The 17,463-nt window shown below is 36.4% G+C and overlaps 2 long non-coding RNA genes across 2 annotated transcripts; both read left to right on the top strand.

The window, feature by feature from the left end:
• The first annotated feature begins 391 nt into the window (after positions 1-391).
• Positions 392-8,590, top strand: LOC118656721. Its single transcript, XR_004967672.1, has 3 exons — positions 392-607; positions 7,724-7,886; positions 8,545-8,590. It is a non-coding gene; the product is annotated as an uncharacterized LOC118656721 (long non-coding RNA).
• Positions 8,583-17,128, top strand: LOC118656720. The gene is made up of 3 exons (XR_004967671.1): positions 8,583-8,632; positions 10,273-10,603; positions 16,842-17,128. It is a non-coding gene; the product is annotated as an uncharacterized LOC118656720 (long non-coding RNA).
• The last annotated feature ends 335 nt before the right edge of the window (positions 17,129-17,463 follow it).

Here is a 17,463-nt window from a genome sequence, read left to right as displayed (position 1 = left end):
AGTACATAATGATAGGCATCCATCTTTTATGGTTTCATACAGAGTATTTTCACTCTTCTAAGAACACTATATTTTGTCTATTCATCTCTCTCAACTCAATAACCCTAGCAATCACTGTTTTTTTTTTTACTGTCTCCATAGTGTTACCTTTTCCAGATGGCCATATAATTAAATTCATTCAGGAAGTAATATTCATTAAAGGTTTCTCCATGTATTTTCATGGCATGGCAGCCACTTCTTTTTAGTGCTGAATAATATTCCATTATCTAAATATACCACTGCTTATCCATTCACTTACTGAAGGACTTCTTGCTTGCTTCTAAATTTCAGCAATTATGAATAAAACTGCTATTAATATTCTTTTGCAGGTTTTTGTGTGGACATAAATTTTCAACGCCATTGGGTAAATACCAAAGAGTGTGATTGCTAGATCATATGTTAAGATTATGTTTAGTTTTGTAAGAAACCAACAAGCTGTCTTCCAATGGGGCTGTACCATTTTGCATTCCCACCAGCAATGAATGAGACCTTGTGTAGTTGCACATTTTCACTGGCTTTATTTTGGATTCTGTACTGTCAGTTCTTTGGATTTTGATAATTCTAATAGGTGAGTTGTGAATTTCTCATTATTGTTTTATTTTCCATTTTCCTAACAACATATAGTGTGGAACAACTTTTCATATGTTTATTTGTCATTTATATATCTTTGGTGAGGTAAATTTTAAGGTCTTTGGTTTATTTTTTAATCAGATTGCTTATTTTCTTATTGTTTAGTCTTGAAAGTTCTTTGTATATTTTGGATAACAGTTTCTTATCAGATGTATCATTTGCAAATATTTTTCTCCTACTCTGTGTCTTCTCTTGTCATTCTTTTGAGACCATCTTTCTTAGAGCAGTTGTTTTAAATTTTTATAAAGTTCATATTATCAATTCTTTCTTTCACGGATTGTGCCTTTGATGTTATGTGTAAAAAGTTATCTCCAAACTCAAGTCTCATCTGAATATTCTCTTATGTTGTTTCCTAGGAGTTTGATAGTTTTGTGCTTTACATTCAGGTCTATGATCAATTTTGAGTTAATTTTTATGAGGGGTACAAAGTCTATATTTATATTATTGTAATTATTATTTTTTTCAGCATCATTTGTTGAAAAGACTATTTTTTTCTCCACTGTATCTCTTTGCTACTTTGTCAAAGATCAGTTGAATATTTTATGTGGGTCTATTTCTGGGCTCTTTATTCTATTTCACTGATCTATTTGTCTATTTTTTTTTACCAATATCATATTGTCTTAAGTATTATAGTGTTATAGTAAATCTTTTTTAATCCTTGCCTGACAATATATTTATTGATTTTAGAGAGGAAGGAAGGGAAAGAGAGAAACATCTGACGTGAGAGAGAAACATTGATTGGCTGCTTTCTGTATGCACACTAACCACTGATCGAACTGCAACCAAGGTGTGTCCGCTGACAGGGAATTGAACCTGCAACCTTTCAGGGTATGGGGATAACACGTCAGTGAACTGAGCCACACTGGCCAGGGCAAAGTAAATCTTTAAGTCAGATAGGGTCTGTCCTCCAAATTTGTTCTTCTCTTTCAATAATATGTTGCTTTTCTCGGCTTTGCCTTTCCAGAAAACTTTTGTATCATTTTGTTGATATCCACAAAATAACTTGCTGGGATTTTGATTGGGATTACATTGGATGTATAGATCAATTTGGAAAGTCGTCACATCTTGACAATATTGAATCTTCTTATGCCTGGACTAGTCTTTGATGTATTTAGTTTTTCTTTAATTTGTTCATCTGAGTTTTGTGTTTTTCTTTATGTACATCTTGTACATATTTTGTTAAATTTATATGTAATATTTCATATTTGGGGTGCTTATGAAAATGGTATTTCATTTTTAATTCCAAATTCCACTTTTTCAATGCTGATTTATAGGAAAATGATTGAATTTAGTATATTAACCTTGTATCCTATAGTCTTGTTATAACCCCTTATAAGTTCCCGAAGTTTTTTTTTTAATTTTTATTCTTTCAGATTTTCTACATAGATGATCATGTCATTTGTCTACAAAGACAATTTTATGACTTTCTTTCCATCCAATCTATATACCATTTATTTTCCTTTCTTGTCTTACTGCATTCACTTGAACTTCCAGTATGATGTTGAAAAGGAATGGTGAGAGGGGACATCCTTGTCTTGTATCTGATCTTAGTGATCTCACCAACCCTGACACGAACCTATGTCTGTATTTCCTGAATTTATTAAATGGAGGTTATTATGGTTTAAACCTATTAAGTCAGGATTACCTTTTACTTGCAGCCAGATATAAACTAACTGAAAAGTCTTCAAATCCAAAAGGAAACTTATAAACTATAAATGGGGTGCAAGCAAGGTGAAAATAAAATTACATAGTGTACTATATTAAACTAGAAGCCTGGTGTATGAATTCATGCACGGGTGGGGTTGACCAGCCTACCCTGATCAGGGCTGATCAGGCCGGGCTGGCTGGGGGAAGGGGCCACGGGTGGTTGACCGGCCAGCCCCACCCCCTGGTCAAACTCCTGGTTGAGGGGACAATTTGCAAATTAGCCTATATTATATAGGATGTACCTCCAGGGGCAATTAATTCAAGAAATATTTTAGATATTTCTGTTAAAATATCTATTGCTTCCATCTAAAGGTCATTTTCTTCTCTGATGTTTCATTGTACCCTATTTATATTTTATTATACCATTTATATTCTGACTTATAACTGTATATGAATTTGTCTTATGTCTCTAGCTCATAATCTTTGGGGGTCTATATTTTTCTTTTGTACAAGTATATACTTTTATACCGGTAGGAACTGAATAAACATTTTTAAATAGATAAATAGATAGTATCCAGGGTTTTAGGATGCCAGAATAAGGTGAGGTAACTGAAGATAAGCTTATCCATCAGATACCTGTGGTTGTCCACGGAGCAAGGAAAGATTTAGTGTCAATGGAATGCTGATGGAAGAAAGGGCATTGCTTTCAGAAAACTAAAAAGAGCAGCAATGTTACAGAAGGTATAGGCAGTGAGCATATTTGACATTGCTACAAAGTTGAACATAAAGTTTTTTGGGGAAAAATAACTGGAATATAGAAGATATGTCAAATGTGGACTTCTCCACGGTGTAGGCTTTGTGGAGTTAAGTGATATTAAAGCATGTTCAATGGTGGTTGGTAGGCTAAGCGATGTAGTCTGGTCACAAGCCCAAGAATACCTAGGCATAGTCCCAAGAGAAGTTTGTAATCAAATGCAGATTGCGGAAAGAGTTTCAAATCTTACATGATTTTCATAATGAATGTTTTGGATTATCACAGTATGTTTTCCTATGCTCATTTTCATTTAGATGGAGGGGGGATTTCAAGAATCCATGCCTTATACTTTTTATTTCAGTTCCTTAAGGTACCCAGAATTTCCTCGCCAGAAGGATTTATGTAAAAATTAGAATCCATCTTGAAATTCAACTAAAGATTGCATCTCTAAGTTGTTTCAAAAAATTGAGAGCTGAGCATATTGTAATTCTCAGAGCTATCCCTAGACAGACAATATTGCAGAAGTTTTATGCCCATGTGTCTTTGTTTTGCAAATGAATATGCAATATTACATGAGTACAACAAAAAATTAATCTTGGAATCGAAGAACCTAGCAAATGCTGAATTGAGAAACATGAGTTAACCTTAAAGAGAAAAGAAGCATCTAGTAAATGTCGTAATGTCTCACATTTTACAGTGATGTCTTCTTTCATGGTCAAGGGTTAGGGAAAGAAATAGAGACTCCATATAGTACTAAATGCTCATTTAAATGAATATTATTGTTATTCCTGTAAAAACCACATAATGAAACTAAATTATTCAAATATTACTTAGAATCATGTTCTTATAAAAGATACCAGGCGCATAGCCAATATCATTGCAAAACAAACAGGCAACACCAACAAAAAATTGTATCATTTACAGAAACCATGGCTTAGAATTCCTCTCATGACTAGAATTGTGACAATTCTGATGTAAAAACTGGTGAAATTATTCTTTGTATTCTTATGCAATTATAACAATGAAACACCTTCTTGCTTAATATGGCATTATGAATAATCTGTGGGAAAATGTATTGTATATACTTGGGTGAATCTATTTTTGTCTCTTTCAAAGTTGCATTTTTAATAGCTTCTCGTCTTCTTCCTAATCAATTAATACATTGGGCACCCTCCATTTAAATGATAAAGATGCCTGACTTTGAATTTTCTCCAAAGTTGAAGACTAACAGTGTCTGAAAAGAGACTTAAAAGTATCAAGGTAAAATATTTTTAAGTCATAATTTAATTTGAAATGTTCCAATTATATGTTTCTCCTTGAGGGATATTATTCCAAATGGTTTGAGAAAGAAATCTTTTAATAAATAAGTTATATCTACATAAAGATCTAAATCAAAGATGGTTGATTAATTGATAGCATCACCTTAATAGCCTTGAGAAAGAAAACCGTAACATTCTGTCCAATAGTGTCAGGTGGCTGATGGCCAAAATGGTTGTACTGAGAAACAATCTCCATCCTTCCACACTCTCTAAATGAGGTCAGTTGTCTGTGAAATGTGTCTCCTGCCGTTCCTCTTTACTCCCATCCTCTCACATAATTTTTTTTCATTGACATGTCTCTTTTAGTGTTACTCTGTCTGGTAATGACATTTTAGACAATGAAGCATGTTATTGAAATTTATTCTTGTTTAATACAGGCTTCTTCTATAATTCATTTAACTTGCCAATGTGATTTCATTATATACCACAACCCATTACAATGAGAAAACTGGCACACGGACAAGTTCAGTGTTTTTAGTCCAAGAATTTGTGACTAAGATATGACCAGAATTCAGTTTTCTCACTTTCTAACATGGCCCTCTTTCTTTTTAAAAATATGTTTTTATTTATTTCAGAGAGAGGAGGGGAAAAGCAGAGAGAGATAGACACATCAATGAGAATCATTGATCAGCTGCCTCCTGCACACCACCCATTGTGAATTGAGCCTGTAACCCAGTACTGAGTGAGAATTGCATTATGACCTCCTGGTTCATGGGCTGATGCTCAACCACTGAGCCACACTGGCTGGGCAGTATGGCCCTCTTTCCATGTTGCTGCCCATCCTTCAATTAAATGAAGTAAATATATTTTGTTGGAACCAATTCTCTTCAGGGATGCCTTAGATTCAGCTCTACCTGCTATCCAGTATGGCCACTCTTTTCATGTCATTCCCAATCCTTTTGAGGAAAAACAACCTTGCTTGTGGCACTGAAGACACAGTCTGATGATTGTGTATTCTTTCCAGGACTGAGGACACTTCCTTGTCACAAGCTAAGAGTTTTCTGGGATACTTTGCCCTCTCACCAATGACTCTCTCTTCTGAGTCACCAAGTTCTGAGTTAAAGTTGGCTGAGAAATTTAGAAGAGAGAACCGGTAGATTATAAACCTTAAAATATAATACTTATATATCTGATATATGCATAGATAGTATTAAGAATTGCATATGTCAGAATCATGTTTTATTTGTTATAGTACTTAATGTAAATGTGTTTAGTAAAGCTTTTTATATTTATTCACATTGGAAATATTAAATGGCTTTAAAACATTTTCATCAGTTTTGTTGAATATTTGGAAATAAATTTAAGTTCAACTGAGTGAATCCAAACTATATTTTTTAATTCCTGTTATAAATATTACTTCAAAGTTTAAAAATTCTCCAGCTAATACCTGTAAACTCTTTGGAATTTACTAAAGTGTGTTTGTCAGTCTGTTCATATCTACTGTTTATGACTAAAGAAAAATCAAATAAGGAACAAGCTCTAAGAATCACTTTGTGTTAGTGAATAAAACAAATCATTATAACTTTATTTCTTCTGAATGATTTGCTGTTTTTTGTATTGTTTTGTGTGTGTTTTTTATTATTTTTGGTAACAGTTCAATTTTGATTTGTGTTGTTCTAGTACTTTGTATGCTTCAGAATGATTTTCAATTCTCTTACTCTTAAATAAAATGTTTTGTAGAATTAAGGCTAAGCTTAGGGCTGGCCAGGTGGCTCAGTTGGTTAGAGTGTTGTCCCAATACACCAAAGTTGTGAGTTAAATCCCTGGTCAGGGCACATATAAGAATCAACCAATCTCTATATATAAAAGCCTAAGTGACCGAATGACAGGTTGACCAGTTGCTACGACACACACTGACCACCAGGGGGAAGACGCTCAATGCAGGAGCTGCCCCCTGGTGGTCAGTGTGCTCCCACAGCCAACCTCCTGCAGCCGGCCGACCTCCCCTTCCCCCGACCCACCAACCACCCATGGCCCCTCCCCGCGGCTGGCTGGCTCCCATTGGGACTGAGCGAGATGACCCTGATAGGCCACGATTGCCAGCCAGGCTGAGGGACCTCACCCTTGCACGAATTCATGCACCAGGACTCTAGTGGATATATAAATAATTGGAACAACAAACTGATGTTTCTCTCTCTTGCTTTCTCTCTCTCTCTAAAAAATTAATAAGTAAAAAAGAGATGTTTCCAACCAAATTTTTCATAGGTAAAAATATCTAAATTTTTATTTTCATAAGCTTTACTTAAATAACTTTATTAAAATGAAGTAATCATTTTAGTGTTTAAGCTTTGTTATATTTGAGAACTTTTTATGTGAAGGTATTTGAAAGTAATTATCTATAGTGCTTATGTGGATAATCTTAAATTCTGCTGCTTAATTTTCTTAGTTGGCTATTATGCCAGATACCTGTGATGAATTGCCTTTAGGAATAAAACTGTGTATCTACCTGTCTATCTATCATCTATCTATTTATCATTTCACCTACCTACCCATATCCTAAAGAATCTGAAAATATTAGTTTCAGACTTTAGAAATTAGATAATTATGAGTGTGGTTTTTATCTTTCTAAAGAACATTTGGAGAGAAGTACAAATCTCATTTGGCCCACTCCATGGGCCAACATTTTCTACTTTCTTTATCTGGCAGCTAGAAAATTTAGGTCCTTTCTCTTTCACAGTAGACAATTTCTCCAAATATTGCAGCAACTTTGAAACTTAAAATTAGTATCTTACTGAACGCCTTAATCTTTTATGCTTAGATTATTTACAGCTATTAGTCTTCTAATAGGACACACCATCCATCCCCCAATTTTTTTTTTTACTCCAGTTGTTCATATGCATCTCTGACAGATTGATCTTCCTAAAACATGTAGTTATCAAACTTTTATACATCGTACCTCTACCAAATTGATAAACTCTTCACCCCAGCATTAAAGACTTTACCATGCTTTCAACCTCACCTCTCTAGTATCCGCTAGTTTTTTTCTGAGGAGCTTAGTCTACATTCCTTCTCTAGATTTTCATATTTAAGTAACTGCTTATACCATCTCCATCTCCTTGCATAAATTCTAATTACATCAATTAAAATCTTATATAGTTGACCCTCAATAATGTTAATTTCTTTCTACCTGAAGATACAATGTTGTTAATATGTAAATTCTTCATATTCCCTATGTTGCTCATGGTAAATGCTCGGTAAAAAATTGTCAAATAAACAGTAAGATGAAATTATTACTTGGAACCTATTTAATTTGGAGTTAAAAGTGGTCCTATCCTAAAACCAAATCTTCTCCTCAAATGTGTGTATTTCTATATTAACATTACCCTTTGCTTAGAGATGTTATTTTGGGCAAAAAGACTGGAGATTTCACGGGATCCAAGAGGTCTTTCTGAGGAGCATTCTGTGAAACCCCTGCAAAAGTTATCCTAGCAAAATTTCCCACACTAATTAAATATGCCAAAGATGGCTTCAATGGAGATTAACCTCTGAGTTTAAGGGTAAGTTCTTCCTCCTTTTATTTAAAATAAGTTACTTCTCACTGGATTAGAAAGCCAAATAGAGTCCAAAAATTGAATTCACTAGGGGCTGTGCATAAAGAAAGGTATGTGATAGCAGCATCTATTCTCTAAAGGCTTAAATATAATCCAATGATAATCACTTTTAAAAAGAATAAAACAAACATTTGGAAAAGAAATGAAGGACAGGAATAAATTCTCAAGCATAGGGAATAATGATGATTTTATGGCAAATGATTATTTTATTTAATATGTCCATTTCATTAGTTATTGTATTGAAATGCTCTATTAAAAAGAATTATCCCACAAGTACATAGTGCTGAGGGAAAGAAGGTGTTTTTCAGAAATTACTTTAGTAGTGATCAACAGTTTGAAGCTTTTTATTATGTTCTGTGCCTAGTGAAAATTATTTATTTCTAGAAGCTGATCTGAAAACAGTTCATGAAAGTGAAGTCTTTGAGGGTTCCTTTGCTAGGCCATTTAGTTATATCTCTGCACCTACTCAGTGCTCTTGTTTCTCCTCATACCAATGAAATCTCTTCACCACTGGTAAATGGTGAAATTGGGATTTGAACCCAGGCCTGCAGACACTAAAGCCTAAACATTAATTATGTATTTTTGTTCAAAACTAACTTTGCAGCTTAAGTATCATCATCATCATCATCATCATCATCATCATCATCATTATCATCATTGCTGACATTTATTGAGTGCCTACTATGCATCAGGTACTGGGTTAAGATTCTTTTTTTTTATTATTGATTTTTTACAGAGAAGAAGGGAGAGGGATAGAGTTAGAAACATCAATGGGAGAGAAACATCGATCAGCTGCCTCCTGCACACCCCCCACTGGGGATGTGCCCGCAACCAAGGTACATGCCCTTGTCTGGAATCAAACCTGGGACCCTTCAGTCCACAGGCCGACGCTCTATCCCCTGAGCCAAACCGGTCAGGGCTTGGTTAAGAATCTTTATATTTATTGTGTTAAACTTCAAAATAGTGTTATTGTATTTCATGGATGAAATTTTATGCTGTGGAATGGCCCAAATAAGAATCTAAGAGCTTGTCATTTACATTTTTGCATATGAGAGATCATCTTCATCTTAAAAGTAGCCACAGTTCTGGATCATGTTTATATTTATTTCTCTTACGTTTTAAATTTTTTAAAAGTAGAACACATACAGATATCTGCCATTAGTAGAGTAGGTAGCATAAATAAGTAAATCAGACTTTAAGATGATAAGGACTAGTGAGGATTATGGAAAATTGTGAGTTTATGTTCTACAGGAAGTCATTTAGATTTAATTTGTAATGAAATTGTGTGGGAACACATGCACACACAAGCACACACACACAAAAGTCACCAGTTTGTAGACCTTTAAACTATTGCTTCTTTTCTTTTTAAGCAAAGGTTTTTAGATATGATAGATCAAGAAGATTAAGAAAAAACCCCTCATAGACATAGACAACAGTATGGTGTTTACCAGAGGGGTAGGGAAAGGGAGAGGAGAGTATGGGGGTATAAATGGTGATGAAAGGAAACTTGTCTTGGGGTGGTGAACACACAATACAATATACAGATGATGTATTATAGAATTGTATACCTGGAACATATATGACTATTAACCATTATCACTCCATTAAATTCCATTTAAAAAATCTAAAAAAAACAACAATGAACGAACGAACAAACAAATAGAAAGATATACTTCCATTTGGGGAATGAATATGAAGTAATTGGTTTGCATGTATTCATATTTACGCCCTCAAATCTAGTCTGATGAGTGCACGATGATCGCTTTTAAGGAGTTACTGCTTTGGTTGAATTATTTCACTTAGGTGGTGATGTTATATACACGTTTTAGTACTTTATCAAAGAAGAAAAATAGATCCTGAGTTCCCGTCTTCTCTCAGATGATTATAGTTCATAGCTTGAGAGCACAGTAGTTACTTGGCAATCAGAGGACTGTGCAAGGGCAGAGCATGGCGCTCACTGCTGTGTGGACAGTTGCAGGCCACGGCTGCTAGGGCTCTCACTGACGGCTCCTTTGTCAAGTGGTTTTTCAGTGTTGGAAAATGGGACCTCATTGTTTCAAAGTTTCAGTTTGGAAAATCCAGACATTAAGGGCTAATCTACATTTTAAAACAGTTGTCTTTGGAAGAAATTATGCTATAAATGAGAAACCTGTGTGGAGTTCTGGGCTCTCTCTTTATGTTAGCTTTGGCAGGGCCAGGAGCCTGTTTTGATGATAACGCCAGCATTTGAAACCTGTATTTTACATCACAGGAAAACTAAACAAATTTAAAACACTCCACATTTGCCTTTTGACACCCCGTAACCAATAGATGAACTCTAATTTCTGGGCAGCCTCCCAGCGATTAATGCCTTCCCATTTATGACGTGAGAAGAATGAGCAGCATGTTACAGTTGGTCTTCTGTCCGTTTCTGAAGAGTGCCGTGCCAGGATTTTGATGTGCACTCTCGTTCTGGCACCAGGCTTCACACTTCTCACCCAGCACAGAGCCAGCTCACAGATCCTGTTCGGCACAGCAACTCCAGACATGCAGCCTGAATTTGAAGGTGCCCTCTTAAAATGTGGCAGGCACAGCCTCTCTCTTCATATTTGGAGCTCAGCTGCCTTCAGAGCAGCCTTGGAAGAGTTGTGTGTTACCTACTCACTGAAGCAATCTCCATAAAGGTGAGGCTTGGCACTGCAGTGCTGTACCAAAAATGTTTTCTGTTGCCTATACTTACTTTTAAGAGGAAACTCTTACATATCTCTTTCCCCATTGTTATTAGAGATTACATACTCTTGCCCTCGCTGGTTTGGCTCAGTGGATAGAGCATCAGCCTGCAGACTGAAGGGTCCCAGGTTCAATTCTGGTCAAGGACACATGCCCCGGTTGCAGGCTCTATCCCTGGTAGAGGGCATGCAGGAGGCAGCCAATCAATAATTCTCTCTCATCATTGATGCTCCTATCTCTCTCACCCTCTCCCTTCCTCTCTGAAATCAATAAAAAATATTTTTTTAAAAAAGAGAGAGAGATTACATACTCTACTCTCTTGGAGGGAACAGTATTGGAGTAAGTACCTTTGGGGCCTTCCTTGATTCCTGCATCCTTTATGGAGAGGTATGACATTCACTCAGCCATGTGTGGTAGTTGTTAATGCTGTCTACCAAATATTTTTGCTTCTCCCCACTTCAAGGCAAATGATTGCATTTCCTGCCTCCTTCTGTAGCCATATAACTGCTTTGGTCAATAAAAATTGTGCAGCCCTCACCAGGTGGCTCAACTCATTGGAGCATCATCCTGTACACCAAAGGGTTATGGGCTCAACTCCCAGTCAGGGCACGTGCCTATGTTGTGGGTTCGGTCCCCAGTTAGGGAGTGTATAGGAAGCAACTGATGGATGTTTCTTTCTCACATTGGTGTTTCTCTTTCTCCCTTCCTCTTGCTCTAAAAATCAATAAAAACATCCTCAGGGGAGGATTAAAAAAATAATAATAAAGCCCAGCTGGTGTGGCACAGTGGTTGAGCATTGACCTATGAACCAGGAGATCACGGTTCTGTTCTTGGTCAGACATGCCTGGGTTGTGGGCTTGGTCTCCATTGTGGGGTGTGCAGTAGGCAGTTAATCAATGATTATCTCTCATCATTGATGTTTCTCTCTCCCCCTCTCTCTTTCTCTCCGAAATCAATAAAAATATATTAAAATAATAATAATAAAATAAAAATTAAAAAAAATAAAAATTAAATAGAGGTAATGTGTTACTTTGCCCTGTAAATATTAAAAGCCAGTGTGAGATTCACCACTTTCCTTCTCTTCCTGCTGCATGATTAAAGAGGCACAGGTTGAGAGGAGGCCTATATTAGCCTGGGCCCCTGAGTAACTGTGATAAAGAGAACCCCTGTTTACCAGTTTTAGACTTGAAACATGAACAAGAAATATATGTTGGTGTGTTGGTCACTCCGATTTCGTTATTGCTTGTTACTGCATCATAACCTAGCCCATGCTGACTAATGGGCCTTGTTAACTGAAATGTGAAACTATTGCACTGAAGTTCAAACAGGACAGAGCCAGGTACAACTTTTTCTTGTCTTATTATCTTTCAGTGAGTTTCCTCCATGTAGATAAGAGACAAACAGAGCCTTGCTTTAGTAGGTTGACCATCTTTCAAATATTCTCCCTGTGACAGGTTAGAAATACCAAAGTATAAATCAAGAAAGGGGATAGAAGAACATGCTAGGTTCTCCTACTAGCTTCACCATTAATAATTTTACTATATTTTGATCCCTACTTAGTTCTTGTGTCTTTCTTCTCACATTGGGTATGGAAGCTATAAGAAGGAGAACTGATGATAATTGTTTTCCCAAATCTCCAAGCTTACAGAACTTAAATATTTATACAGCACACTACTAAGTCATATCTGTAGATAACAGGTGTAGGCATACTATTGTTATTTCTTAAATGGTAGTAGCCTAATTATTTACAGATATAATGGGCAGGACATGGGCCCTAACTTTTTAAGCCCCTGGTGTACATTCCCTGAATTCCTTTCCTTTTGGTGTATAATGAAAATATCATTTTTGTATAAATGAAATACCACTCCCCATGGTAAAGTTACATTTTATGGCACGGATTGAAGAGATGTTGCCAATGTAATTAAGATCCCTAATCAATTGAGTTTGAGTTCATCAAAAGGAGGATTATTCTGGTTATACCTAACTTAAGTGATATTTTAAGAGTCACTTTCATAGAAGTCAGAGTCATTTTCCTCCTGGTGTTAAGGAAGCAAATAGTGAAGTTGTGAATAGCCAAGAGAGGAGGCCACAGGGCAAGGAGCTGAAACTGTCCTCTAGTTGCTCAGGGTGGTTCCTGGCTTACATCTAATGAGAAAGTAGGGAACTCAGTCAGAAACAAAACCTGCCATCAACCTGAGGTAGCAGATCTTCCATAAGTTATTCTCCAGATGAAAACATTGGCAATCAGCATCTTGCTTTAAGCCTTAAAAGATCCAGCAAAATGTGCCAGACTCCTGACCCACAGAATCTGTTAGATAATAAATTTATGTTGTATTAAATTTGTGGCAATTTGTTATGTAGGAACAGAAAACTAATGCAAAAGTAATCTGACCTGATAGTCTTTTCTTGAAATATCTAGCTTTTTAAAATATATATATTTTTATTGATCTCAGAGAGGCAGGAAGAGAGAGAGAGAGAAACATCAATGATGAGAGGATTATTGATCGGCTGCCTCCTGCACGCTCCACTCGCAACCTGCACATGTGCCCCGATCGGGAAATAAACCGTGACCTCCTGGTTCATAGGTTGATGCTCAACCACTGAGCCATGCTGGCCGGGCTCGAGCTATTGTTTTAATAACAAATCATCTAACATTTTCTGCTCTTTAGCTTCCTGAAAACAGTTTTAACTCTCTAATGGAGCAATGAGATTGGAAGAGGTTCTGACAGTGGTTAAATGAGGCTCTTGGTGTCCTCAGTGCATCCCTAGTCAAACCTCTGCAAACAGCCTTGGGAGAACCTGTGGGATCTAATAATAAAACCTTTTTTTTTTCAATTTATGCTTACTCACATTAGTGTTGTTTTCCTACTGACCAGCCACTGCTGTCAGTTGTGTTTCAGGCATTTCTAGCCTTGTCTGAGATCTGCAGTTTTGCTTTGGGTAGAGAATGAAGATTGCTTGTCTCACCTTTATTGCACCCTCCTGCATCTCTTGTAAGTCCCAGAGAGCCTGGGTCAGAAAGGGGGAGTCATGGCTGCACTGATTCCTTGAGTCTGACACTCTGTCCTAGAGGCAGGAGAAATGTGTTCAGCTGGGAGAGTGAATTAATTAGTGACAAATTCAGAAGTCTCTACCCTTGACCCTTTTCTGCATTACCCAGAGCAGTCTTGAAGTGGCTAATGATGATGTGGTAAAGAGGTGAACAGGGGTAATTCCTTCCTCTGAATCCTCAGAAGATAACATCTGTTGTATAAAAGATAAAATATAGCCAACAATGTTTTCATCATTCTCAAAAATAAATCTTTTTCTCTAAGAAAGAGGAAAATCATACTCTGCATGAACTGTTAGGCCTTTCTGCTCTTAATTTTAAGCATATCAGTCCTTTTGTTTTGGCTGAGTGGTTGTAGATAGGTTATGAGAAAAGAAAAATAAGAAAGGTATAAAGAACTTCTATAGTATCTGAACTTCTATACCATCCGAGATGTTAACTGAAAGGCATAGTTGACCTTGTTCATTTGCTTTCATTTTAGAAGATTGGGTTCACCAATTCTACCTAGGGTTCCAGATTCCATTTTCATAAGGGCCAGTTTAAAGTAAGCCCCACATCCCAACTTGATGAGGTAATTGAGGAAGAATTATAGGCATCCCCTGGGCCTTTAACCGAACAATTTACCTCTGAGAACATCCAAACTAGGTGAGGCTCAGATCACTTTGTAATTGTCCCAAATAAATCCCCTTAGGATTTTCTCATCTTTCTTTATATTTTTAATCTTATCTCCAACTCTGTCTAAATTAGTAGATGTTAGTCCATGCTCCTTATAGCACTGTGGGAATTCCCATGGGTCTACAGCAGAGGAGGAGAGAGTGCAATGGTAGGGAAGCAGGAATAAATGGTAGGGGGATGTTCCACTCACCCTCCAGACAAAACAGTTGTGTACTTTTGTTCTTGTTTTTCATTTTACTTTTTTTCCATTTTACAAATTGGATTTAAACAAAGGGACTTGGATCCTGCCACCACCTCAAGCAATCACCTCAAACCTTTCATACTTCTACATCAAAATTCTTTGAGAAAAAGTGTCTATACTATCCTCCTGAAATTGTTCCCTTGAAAGTTACAAATACCATTGGAATTTCTAATTAATTTTAATTTAAAAACTTTTAAAATGACAGTTGACATTCAATGTTATATTAGTTTCATGTGTACAGTACTAGTATAATGATTAGACATTGATATAACTTACTAAAATATCCCCTCCATAAGTCTAGTACCCACCTGGCACCATACATATTTATTATAATATTGTTGACTGTATGCCCTATGTTGTGCTTTATATCCCCATGACTATTTTGTAATTGCCAATTTGTACTTAATCCCCTCATTTTTTTCTCTTTAAATTTGTTTAAATTACAATTTACATTCAATATATTTTGTATTACTTTCAGGTGTACAGCATAGTGGTTAGCCAATCATGTACTTTATAAAGTGTTCTTCCCAATATTTCCAGTACCCATCAGTACCCACCATACATAGTTATTACAGTATTATTGACTGTATTCCCTATGCTGTACTTTACATTCCCATGACTATTCCATAACTACCAATCTGTACTTGTCAACCCTGCACATTTTTTACCCAGCCCACTCACCATCCTCCCATCTGGCAAACATCAATTTATTCTCTGTATCCAGAAATCATGAAGAGTTTAATTCTACCATAACCAAACCTACAGAAACCTATTTCACATTTGATATTAATTAACTTTTTTATCTTTTACAATCACCGTTTATACCAATGACTATTCTCCCCTCAATTAAGATTCTCTCTCTCACCATTTTCAGGATATAGCTCTATTTCTATGATAATTTTTAATCTACTTTTTTATTGACTACAGTTCCCCTACATGTGGCATCTGTCTTGGGCCATGTTTCTTAGAAGCAAAGTCTGAGATGGGAGTTATTGGTCAAGTGATTTATTGGAAGTGCTCTTAGGAGAATTCAGCTAAGTAGGACAGGGCGAAGAGTAAGCAAGAATATGACTTCAGTTGGAAACTAATTCAGTCTGATCCCATGAAACACTCTAAAGCACAAGCACAAATTGCACCACTGTGTTTTCTCTTTGAGGCAAAGGTCTAGAGTTTTGTACCCAAAGTTTTGGCCAACAATCACAGCAATAGGCAGATAGATGTTCCAGCTAGTAAAGGAGAACTGGGCAGGGTTGCATTCGCACTCACTATGCCATCTTTAGGGTGTGTTCACTTTCCTCTTGACATGCCTCCCTTAAAGTGATCTATTCTCAATCCTATATATATGTGTATGTCTGCCACAAATATCACCACCATCTCATCCCAACTGCAGATCTTCATTTCTTAATTCATTGAAGATTGTATATATTATAAAGTTCACAGTTTCAAATTATTACTCATCATTTTTTATCTCCCCAAGCTGACTTTGTAAATAGTGTTGTTATTTGCCATTATTAGGGCTCAGAAGATTTTAAACTATCATGCTTTCTTCCTTCGTTATCAAATTATCTGCCATGCTTTATTCTTCTATATTCCCTACTTCTGATGCCTTGCAAAGCACTAATAATTCTGCTACCTGACACATTTAGTCTTTGTTCAAGATATTTTCTTCATCTTTAATTTTTCTACCCATTTGCACATGAAAGAATTGATTAAGATGTTCTAAAGTCGTTATGTTGTCCTGGAGAATAATAAAGGTATTATAAAATACTAAATTTTGATAAATCCAGAGTACACGTTTAAATTTAGAACACCAGCAATGCTACAGATGTTATCATTACCCTGAGCCATACACAATCCATTAGCCCATTTAAATATGCCTGTTGGTGTAATAGATTGTCTGCATGCATGCTGGCAACTTAGTATCACAAGTGCCTGCATCTCTCTTCCTCTCCGCCTGAGGGAATTCTATGGCTCTCTGAAACTTATTCCACCACAATAGACAAGATTATTTTTGTGTGTGTAGAAAAGCTAACTATTCCAGGGGGATTTCATGATTGGATAGAATTTGTTGAAGAATGCCCCAGATACTCAGTCTTCTGTGGGGTGATCCTATCATATGATCCAGAGGATCCACAGTAGTATTGATCCAAGTTGTCTACAACAATGCCTCGCTCATTCATACACCTTTATTGAATTCAATTCTCTCCCTTCTGTCTCTCATATACAGCTCTTCCTGGGATTTCTCCCAAGTAAGCTTCTGGCTTTTAAGTCCTTATCTTAGGATCTGATTTTTAGGGAAGCCCTTAACAATTGCACCAGACTTTGCTCCAGAAATCAGACTCTTAGGACATGATTCTGGCATTGGATCTCTTGGCCATCAGATGACAAGGGCACAATTGCTGATGGTAAGTTGTAGAAAATCTTTTATGTACGGCACTATCATAGTTCCTTACATCAACAAATTTTAATTGGTGTGTTGCAAGAGGCACACTGGTGTACTGCAAGAATTTTTAAAATGTAATACCTATTTAGTTAGTACCTCTTTTCCCTTAGGAAAGGTTGAAACTTGCTGTCTTAGACTATCACTGTGGTGGACTTGGATAAGGTGTAGGGTGGCAGGGACAAAGTGCTTATTTTTGCAATCATGCTAGCACCTAAACAATAAAGAGGCCATGACAATTATAAACAATGCAGTGTGAGCTGGCTTTTTAACTGACCTACCTAGAAACCTCGAAGAAGGATAATTAGACTTAGGTCAGCTATAAAATCCAGGAGGCTTCCAAAAAAGTATTAAAGAAATCCTTGTCTGCTGCATCCAGTGGGAGAAATACATTGTAAGTCAGGTGCCC

This window comes from Myotis myotis, unplaced genomic scaffold, assembly GCF_014108235.1.
Source record: "Myotis myotis isolate mMyoMyo1 unplaced genomic scaffold, mMyoMyo1.p scaffold_m19_p_5, whole genome shotgun sequence".
Lineage (NCBI taxonomy): Eukaryota > Metazoa > Chordata > Mammalia > Chiroptera > Vespertilionidae > Myotis > Myotis myotis.
Note: the sequence above shows the minus strand (reverse complement) of the source record. Positions and strands in the feature narration are given on the sequence as shown.